Source organism: Ranitomeya imitator, chromosome 10, assembly GCF_032444005.1.
Source record: "Ranitomeya imitator isolate aRanImi1 chromosome 10, aRanImi1.pri, whole genome shotgun sequence".
Classification (NCBI taxonomy): Eukaryota; Metazoa; Chordata; class Amphibia; order Anura; family Dendrobatidae; genus Ranitomeya; species Ranitomeya imitator.
In genome coordinates this window covers 136,047,085-136,058,213 of record NC_091291.1, presented here as the reverse complement: position 1 = coordinate 136,058,213, position 11,129 = coordinate 136,047,085, and positions in this window count along the sequence as shown.

The following is an 11,129-nucleotide window of genomic DNA, read 5'->3' as shown; positions in this document are numbered from 1 at the left end:
AACGGGTACAATGGCCTACAATGCCCAAAGTTGGAGCACGCAGATATATGAGGGCTGTCACGGAAATACCACACTGGCAAAAAATGTGGCCTGTTTTTTTTTTTAAATGCAAAATAGTGCTGTATAGAATTAGAGTATCAGACAGCAAAAAAAGGGGTCCACCGGCCTACAATGCCCAAATTTGAGCACGCACTATATGAGGGCTGTCACGGAAATACCACACTGACAAATGTGTAGCCTTTTTATCATTTTGGAAGCTAAATAGTGAGGTATAGAATTAGAGTATCAGACAGCAAAAAAAGTGGTTCACCGGCCTACAATGACCAAACTTGGAGCACGCAGATATATGAGGGCTGTCACGGAAATACCACACTGGCAAAAATGTGGCATTTTATTTTTAAATGCCAAATAGTGCTGTATAGAATTAGAGTATCAGACAGCAAAAAAAGTGGTCCACCGGCCTAAAATGCCCAAAGTTAGAGCACGCAGCTATATGAGGCCCTTTTTGTTGTATTTAAAACACACAAAAAAAGTGACACAAGGCTAGCACACACAACTATGCTAAGTATGCCTGACAAACTATGATTTTTCAACAGGCCTCAGTCTGACCGAACAGACTGTATATTTTGTTTTTTTGGTAGTGAATTTTTGGGAAAATAATGCAACTATGTATATAGTAAAGAAGCTGCAGCAGCAGACAGTTATGGAGCTTTGGGAGGGATGCAGGGGGAGCAATGGACGCACATACAGTGCCTGCAGGCCTTGCACTGATGTGGATATGCTGTGCCCTGCCTACCTAGTGCTGCAATATCGGGACCCACGAATTAGCCCTAAAAAGAACTTTTGGTTTCTCAAGAGTTGTGGATGTAAGAGTTGCAGACCTACACTAACTCTAAAAACCACGATTCTGACCCTATCACGGCAACAGCTCTCCCTACTCTCGCTGAATCCGGAACAGAATGCGGCGAGCAGGGCGGCGCCAGGTCTCATATACTCGGGATGATGCGGTACAGCCAAGCCAATCACTGCACAAACACAACAAAGATGGCTGCAACGTTTCATGGCCTGGCAGACAATCTCTGCACCATGATTGGGTCTCTAAAGTCCGCCAAAAATGCTGGGTGGAGACACCAGTTACCGCCGAATAATCCCGGAAATGCTCGGCGCTCGCCAAGTACACCGAGCATAGTGAAACTCGGGCGAGTAACGAGTAGTGGCTAGTACGTTCGCTCATTACTAGAACTAATGTTTTAAGTCTGGTGGGGCCAATATCCATGGCACCTCCTGGTCTATTAATATCAGCCCTCAACTGTCTACCTATCCTTTGCTGGTAATTATAAGGGGGACCCCACGTCATTTTTTGGGGGGTCGCCCATTTTAATAACCAATAAAGGCTAAGTATACAGTTTTGACATTATCCTCCTACTGTCCACTTTACCTCGGCTGGTTAATAAAATTTTGGGGGATCCCATGACATTTTTTTAAGAAAAATTTACATGTATTAGTTAAAAATGTACAGTAAGCTACACATGCACTGTAACATATGTCACTGACTTTATATATCTCTATTCTATGTACAGTACAGACCAAAAGTTTGGACACACTTTCTCATTTAAAGATTTTTCTGTATTTTCATGACTATGAAAATTATACATTCACACTGAAGACATCACAACTATGAATTAACACATGTGGAATTATATACTTAACAAAAAAGTGTGAAACAACTGAAATTATGTCTTATATTCTAGGTTCTTCAAAGTAGCCACCTTTTGCTTTGATGACTGCTTTGCACACTCTTGGCATTCTCTTGAAGAGCTTCAAGAGGTAGTCACCGGGAATGGTTTTCACTTCACAGGTGTGCCCTGTCAGGTTTAATAAGTGGGATTTCTTACCTTATAAATGGTGTTGGGACCATCAGTTGTGTTGTGCAGAAGTCTGATGGATACACAGCTGATAGTCCTCCTGAATAGACTGTTAGGCCGGGATCACACATGCGAGAAACACGTCCGTGTCTCGCATGTGAAATCCAAGCTCTGGCGCCGGCACTGTGGAATGGAGCGTGCGGCCGCATAGCAACACATGGAGCTGCATGCTCCACTCTGGAGTGCCGGCGCCAGAGCTTGCATTTCACATGCGAGCCACAGACGTGTTTCTCGCATGTGTGATCCCGGCCTTAGAATTTGTATTATGGCAAGGAAAAAGCAGCTAAGTAAAGAAAAATGAGTGGCCATCATTACTTTAAGAAATGAAGGTCAGTCAGTCTGAAAAATTGGGAAAATTTTATAAATATATAATTCCACATGTGTTAATTCATAGTTTTGATGCCTTCAGTGTGAATGTACAATTTTCATAGTCATGAAAATACAGAAAAATCTTTAAATGAGAAGGTGTGTCCAAACTTTTGCTCTGTACTGTATATATACTGCTCCAAAAAAAGGAACACTAAAATTCCACATCTTAGATATCACTGAATGCAATATTTCAGTTGCAAAACTTTAGTCACTACATAGTGGCATGCATTGAAAACAATAAAACATAAAAATGATCAATGTAAATCAAAAGTAATATCCCATGAATGTCTGGATTTGGAATGATACTCAAAATCAAATTGGAACATCAAATTATAGGCTGATCCAACTTCAATGATAATGCCACAAGACAAGGAAATGATGCTCTGTAGTGTGTGTGGTCCCCACGTGCCTGTATGATCTCCTTACAATGCCTGGGCCTGGTCCTGATGAGGCGGCAGATGTTCTCCTGTGGGATCTCCTCCCAGACCTGGATTAAAGCATCACTCAACTTCTGGACAGTCTACGGTTCATGAAGTGTTGATGGATAGAACGAGTTATGATGTCCCAGATGTGCACAATTGGATTCAGGATTAGGGAATGGGCAGGCCAGTCCATAACATAAATGCTTTCATCATGCAGTTATGTGAGGAATTGCATCAAATCCGCAGTGTAGTGCACAAGCAATGTTAGTCAATGGAAAATTGAGATTTGTTGTGCACATGCTGTGGAAAAAAATGCGCTGACTTGCAGCGCTTTATTTTCTGCAGCATGTCAATTTTTTTTGCGGATCTGCAGCGTTTCTGCACCCATTGACTTCCATTTATTCAGTCAAAGCCGTAGCAAAACCACATGATCCGCGGTTTTGCTGCAGAGTTGCGTGTGAGAAACGCTGCATATCGGAAGGAGGAAGAGTGTGTGGGTGGAGACTATGTGTGTGGGCGGAGACTGTTTGTGTGCTGAGAAGATGAGCGTGTCTGTGTGGTGGTGTCTGTGTGTCTCTGTGTGTGCTTGTGTCCCTGTGTGTGTGCGTGTCTGTGGAAGCAGCCAATGTCTGATGGGACTACTGCTCTCAAAACCACAAAGGACAAAAAGACAGCGCCACAATGGATGTGGACTAGGTGATTGGTGAGTATGTACTCAATGTTACAGTATATGATGTATGTATTGCTGTTATGCATGCTATAAGTATGTACTATATGTTCTGTAGTCCCCATACCCTCAATCTCAGGGAGTATACTATTGGTTTATTGTTTTTAATTTTTTGCAGGTGATTGAGGGTATTGGGGAATTAGGTGTGGTTGTAAGTATGGTGAAATTAAGAATATTAAAATACTTTTTCTGGCTGTGTGTCTTTATTTAACTCTTTCACTACTACAGGATTAGTAATGGATAGGCGTCTTATTGACGCCTCTCTACTACTAACCGGGCTTGATGTCATCTTAAAGGTGACATTAACCCCTTATTACCCCATACGTCACCACTACAGGGCAGAGGGAAGACAGAGGTTAAGCACCGGAATTTCTGTGGTGGCTGCGGGCTGGTGTTTGTAGGGGCAGCATCCATGATCCATTCCTAGGCTATTAATATCAGCCCACAGCTGTCTGCATAGCATTTTCTGACTATTATTTATAGGGGACCCCACGTCATTTTTGGGGGGCCCCTATTTTAACAGCCAGTAAAGGCTATGCAGAAGCTGCGGGCTGATATTAATAGCTTGGGAAGATCCATGGGTATTACCACCTTCCCAGGCTAAAAACATCGGCCCCCAGTCACTGGCTTTCCCTCTCTGGACTGGAAAATTGCACGGGAGCCCACACAACGTTTTTCGCTTTTTTTTTCAAATTAAACATATTGCGTTTAAGGCCGGGGTCACACTTGCGAGAAACTAGAAGGAGTCTCGCACCTCAATGCCCGGCACTATCTATAAGTATATACAAAAAGACTGATCAGCACCTCCTAAGTGTGAACATGTGCAAGCTGCCAGACTGCATTATTATAGAAAAAAGAGAGTACAGCAGAACTATGTATAAGTTTAGGCCATGTGAAAACACAGAAAAACATTAAAAACATAATCTAGATTTTACTACTCCAAAAATTATTATTATTATTTTTTTAAACTTATGGAAATGAATGCAAATGAAAGCTCTTAGTGCACAAATTGGCCAATTCATGTATGCCCATAAACCACGGCAAGGTAACCTCCCTCTGATGGGTCCCTGCTCTACTGTACATGCCTTCTCTTGGACTTTCAACCTACAATTTGGACACTCGTGTCTGCTCCTGGTTTTAGTCTACAATTTATGGGCAAGTAGAGCTGATTATGGCCACCTGCAGGTCAATGGGAGGAGCCATGGGAAAACACAGAAAAACATTAAAAACAATCTAGATTTTGCTACTTAATTTTTTTTTTTTAACTTACGGAAATGAATGAAAATGAAGGTTCTTAGTGCATAAATTGGCCAATTCATGTATGCCCATCAACCATGGCAAGGTGACCTCCCTCTGATGGGTCCCTGCTCTACTGTACATGCCTTCTCTTTGACTATCAAACTACAATTTTGGACACTCATGTGGAAACACAGAAAAACATTAAAAACATAATCTAAATTTTACTACTCCAAAAAAAAAATTTCAATTTTTTTTAACACCTCAACCCCCAAGGGTGGTTTGCACGATAATGACGGGCCAATTTTTACAATTCTGACCACTGTCCCTTTATGAGGTTAGAACTCTGGAATGCTTCAACGGATCCCGGTGATTCTGACAATGTTTTCTCATGACATATTGTACTTCATGATACTGGTAAAATTTGTTTGATAGTACTTGTGTTTATTTGTGAAAAAATTGAAATTTGGTGAAAATTTCAAAAATTTTGCATTTTTCAAACTTTGGATTTTCATGCCCTTAAATCACACACATATGTTACACAAAATACTTAATAATAATAATAAGTAACATTTCCCACATGTCTACTTTATGTCAGCACAATATTGGAACCAATTTTTTGGGAGTTATAAGAGTTAAAATTTGACCATCGATTTCTCATTTTTACTACGCTATTTTTTTTAGGGACCACATCACATTTGAAGTCACTTTGAGGGGTCTATATTAGGGTTGAGCGAAACTGGTCGGCCATTTTCAGAAGTCGCCGACTTTTGGCAAAGTCGGGTTTCATGAAACCCGACCTGACCCCTGTGTGGGGTTGGCCATGAAGTCGGCGATCTTCTGAATCTGGTATCGGAATTCCGATCCCGAGTTCCGATATGTTTGCAATATCGGAAATCGGTATCGGAATCCATAGTTAAGTGTAAAATAAAGAATTAAAATAAAAAAATATCGCTATACTCACCCTCTGACGCGCCCTGGTGCTAACCGGTAGCCTTTCTTCCTTCGAATCAGCGCTTGCAGGACCTTGCGGTGACGTCGCGGCTTGTGATTGGTTGCGTGACCGCCCATGTGACCGCTCACGCGACCAATCACAAGCCGCGACGTCACCGCAAGGTCCTGGAAGCGCTGATTCTTAGGAAGGAAGGCTGCCGGAAAGAAGCAGGGCGCGTCCGAGGGTGAGTATATACCTAAATCTGTGAAAATAAAAAAAAAATTTTTCCACAAAAATGATTTTTTAGCCCCCAGTTTTGTATTTTTCCAAGGGTAACAGGAGAAATTGGACCCCAGACGTTGTTGTCGAATTTGTCCTGAGTACGATGATATCCCATATGTGGGAGAAAACTACTATTTGGGCACACATCGGGGCTTGGAAGGAAGAAGCGGCGTTTTGGAATGCAGACTTTGATGGAATAGTCTGCGGCCGTCATGTTGCGTTTGCAGAGCCACTGATGTGCCTAAACAGAGAAAAAAAAACACAATTGGCCCCATTTTGGAAACTAGACCCCCAAGGAACTTATCTAGATGTGATGTGAGAACTTTGAACCCTCCAAGCATTTCACTAAAGTTTATAATGCAGAGCCATAAAAATGAAAAATCATTTTTTTCCCACAAAAATTATTTTTTAGACCCCAAATTTTTATTTTCCCAAGGGTAAAAGAAGAAATTGAGCCACAAAAGTTGTTGTCCAATTTGTCCTGAGTATGGTAATACCCCATATGTGGGGGTAACCCACTGTTTGGGCGCACGGCAGAGCTCGGAAAGGAAGGAGCGCTGGTTTACTTTTTCAGCGCAGAATTGGCTGGAATTGAGATCGGACGTCATGTTGCATTTACAGAGCCCCTGATGTGCCTAAACAGTGGAAACCCACCAATTATAACTGCAACTCTAACCCAACACACCTCTAACCCTAATCCCAACCCTAACCACACCCCTAACACCAACACACCCCTAACCCTAATCCCAACCCTAACAATAACCCTTACCACACCCCTAACCCAAACACACCACTAACTAAATCCCAACACACCCCTAACCCCAACACACCCCTAATCCTAATTCTAACCATAACCCTAACCACACCCCTAGCCCTGACACACCCCTAGCCCAACCGTTAGCGTAATCCTAACCCCAACTCTCGCCCCAACCATAAGTTTAGCCCCGACCCTAACTTTAGCCTCAACCATATCCCTAATTTTAGCCCCAACCCTAACTTTAGCCCCAACCCTAACCCTAATGGGAAAATTGAAATAAATACATTTTTTTATTTTATAATTTTTCCCTTACTAAGGGGGTGATAAAGGGGGGTTTGATTTTCTTTTTATAGCGGATTTTTATTTGGCAGCTGTCACACACTAAAAGACGCTTTTTATTGCAAATAATAGTTTTTGCCTCACCATATTTTGAGAGCTAGAATTTTTCCATATTTTGGTCCACAGAGTCATGTGAGGTCTTGTTTTTTGCAGGATGAGTTGATATTTTTATTGGTACCACTTTCAGGCACATGATATTTTTTGATTGCTTTTTATTCCGATTTTTGTTAGGCAGAATGAACAAAAGCCAGCAATTCATGAATTACTTTTTTTTTTTTTGGGGGGGGGGGCATAAGTGTTTACTTATCACTCTCCCATAATGACAGTTCTGTGCTGTGTTGTGTATAAATATGTGATTCTTCAGTATTTGCTTTAGTTTGTGCCTGATGAAGAGACCTGAGTAGTCTTGAAAGCTTGCAATTTGTTACCATCTTTTCAGTTGGCCATTAAAAGGTATAAAACACTAAGGACTCTCAATTCTAAATATTTTTCTATGTACTGGCTAACATGGTACCAAGATATTTATCTTTCCTGTATCAAAAGTTTCAAAAGTTTAAAAAAAAATTGAATTTTTTTTTTGAGTAGTAAAATCTAGATTATGTTTTTAATGTTTTTCTGAGTTTTCACATGGCGTAAACTTATACATAGTGCTGCTGTGCTCTCTTTTTTCTATCTATAGATATATCTATCTATAGATAGATACATAAGCAAAAAAAAAATGATCAGTACCTCCTAATATGAACACGTGCAAGCTGCGAAAACTGCATAATATAGAAAAAAAGAGCACAGCATCACATGTGCATGAATCTAGGCCCTTCATTTTTCCATTACTGCAAGTAAATAAAAAAAATTTTGAAAAATGTTGAGAAGTTTAATCTAAATTGAATGTTTTTAATGTTTTTCTGTGTTTTCACATGGTCTAAATTCATGCACATGTGCTGCTAGATAGTTAGATATATCTATAGATAGACAGATATATCTATGGATAGATGGGTGAATCTATCTATTATTATTATTATTTATTTAAGTACCATTAATTCTATGGTGCTGTACATGAGAAAGGGGTTACATACAGAGTTAGAGATGTCATTTACAGTAAACAAATTTACAATAACAGACTGGTACAGAGGGGAGAGGACCCTGTCCTTGAGGACTTACATTCTATACTTGTCTTCTGCTTTCGACACAGTTGACCACTGCCTCCTACTACAGATCCTCTCCTCCTTTGGCATCAAAGACCTCGCCCTATCCTGGATCTCCTCATACCTTTCCAACCATACATTCAGCGTCTCACACTCCCACACTACCTCCTCATCCCACCTTCTCTCTGTTGGAGTCCCCCAAGGCTCTGTTCTAGGACCTGTTATGCCTGCTAATGAAAGGTGTAATGAAGGCAATCCAGAGACACAGTGTGCCTAGCGATCAGAGCGCACACAGTGATCTGACAAATACCCAAAAACAAAAGAACGAGCTCTGAGACGTGGAAACTCTGTAGACTGCACACCTGATCCTATCCTAAACACAACTAAAAGTGGCTGTGGATTGCGCCTAACCACTACCTATGCAACTCGGCACAGCCTAAGAAACTAGCTAGCCTGAAGATAGAAAAATAGGCCTGACTTGCCCCCAGAGAAATACCCCAAAGGAAAAGGCAGCCCCCCACATATAATGACTGTGAGTAAGATGAAAAGACAAAACGTAGGGATGAAATAGATTCAGCAAAGTGGGGCCCGATATTCTTAGACAGAGCGAGGACAGTAAAGCGAACTTTGCAGTCTACAAAAAACCCTAAAGCAAAACCCACGCAAAGGGGCAAAAAAGACCCACCGTGCCGGACTAACGGCACGGCGGTACACCCTTTGCGTCTCAGAGCTTCCAGCAAAACAAAAGACAAGCTGGACAGAAAAAAGGCAACAAAATAGCAAAAAAGCACTTAGCTATACAGAGCAGCAGGTCACAGGAACAATCAGGAGAAGCTCAGATCCAACACTGGAACATTGACTAGGAGCAAGGATAGCAGCATCAGGTGGAGTTAAGTAACGAAGCAGCTAATGAGCTCACCAGAACACCTGAGGAAGGAAGCTCAGAAGCTGCAGTACCACTTGTGACCACAGGAGTGAATTCAGCCACAGAATTCACAACAAGGACCCCTACTCAGTTGGCCTGGGACAACTCATAATGTCCCATGGATTCTAGTACCACCTTTATGCTAATGACACTCAGATCAACCTCTCTGGCCCAGACAATACCTCTCTGCTCTCCGGAATCCCAGAGTGTCTATCAGCCATATCCTCCTTCTTCTCCTCTCGCTTCCTCAAACTCAATGTGGACAAATCTGAACTCATCATATTTCCTCCATCTCGGAGATCTTCCTTACCTGACCTATCTATAACTATTAATGACATCACGCTTTCCCTCATACCGGAAGTCCGCTGCCTCGGAGTAATCCTTGACTCTGCCCTGTCCTTCAAACCGCACATCTAAGCTCTCTCCACCTCCTGTCGCCTCCAGCTCAAAAATATCTCCAGAATCCATCCTTTCCTTAACCATCAATCTACTAAAATGCTTGTGCATGCCCTCATCATCTCCTGCCTTGACTACTGCAACATCCTTTTCTGTGACCTCCCTGGTAACATCCTTGCACCTCTCCAGTCCATCCTCAACTCTGCTGCCCAACTAATTCATCTCTCTCCTCGCTACTCCTCCGTTACCCCCTTCTGCAAATCTTTTCACTGGCTCCCATTCCCTCAGCGGATCCAGTTCAAATTACTAATACTGACCTACAAAGCCATCCATATCCTGTCTCCTCCATATATCTCTGAACTAATCTCCCGATATCTCCCCTCACGTAATCTCCTGTCCTCCCAAGACCTCCTTCTCTCCTCCACACTTATTTGCTCCTCACCCAACCGCCTCCAAGACTTCTCCCGAATATTCCCCATCCTCTGGAATTCTTTGCCCCAACACGTCTGATTACCAACCACATTCGGATCCTTCAGACGAAACCTAAAAACCCATCTCTTCAGGAAATCCTACAGCCTGCACTGACCCCGCTGCCTCCTCACCACTACCGAAGCTACCGCCTCACCAACACCGGAGCTCCTGCAACTCTCAAACTATTGTTTCCTTCCCTGCCATCCTGTAGAATGTAAACCCACAACTGCAGGGTCCTCGCCCCTCTGTATCAGTCTGTTATTATTAGTTTGTTTACTGTAAGTGATATTTGTAACTTGTATTTAACCAATTCTCATGTACAGCCCCATGGAATCAATGGTGCTATAGAAATAAATAATAATAATAATAATAATAACATAGATATATCTATCTATAGATCTATCTAGCTATCTATTATATATTTATCTATAATCTATTTAATATATATCCATCATTTATCTATTTATCTATAGATCTAGTATCTATCTATCTATCATCTACAGTATCTATCTATCTATCTATAGATCTATCTACTGTATATCTGTTTGTTATCACCAAAACTGACACTTTTTTAAATTGGTTTAAAAATATTACACTTTATTTTTACTACAAAAAAAAATGCATAGATATTAAAGCACATAAAATAGTATTTAGTGGGGAAGGAATAAACAAATACAGGAAAGGAAAGGCGGGTATGGCTTCAAAGTGGCATAGTATATCAGGTACATAAAGGGCTGCAATGATCAGTATTCAAAACGAAATACAATAAATGCATATATGTTCAGCCTAAGTAAATGACAAACACATATGGTGTACATACGACCCGTCAGCTCAAACTGTAAACAATAGGGATCTGGCACCACATAAATATAAAGTGCATTATCTTTATAGTATAAGTATATATTTGTGTATTCAAAATTAATAAATAAATAAGATGCCAGAGCACCACCACGAGCAGGGCCGACATATACAATAGAAATTAATCCCCAAAAATGCAAACCATGAAATCTAATTACCTTGTATAAGCCAGCAGCCAGGGATCCACAACACCCGACGCGCATTTCGCTATGGAAAGCTTCGTCTGGGGGTCTATATCTGTGTGTGTAAACATTAATCTTCAATGGAGTATGTAAATGAAGAGGTTGGACTAGAAAAAACATCTCAATTATTATTTTTTTTTAACTATGTTAGCTTTATTTAGGTA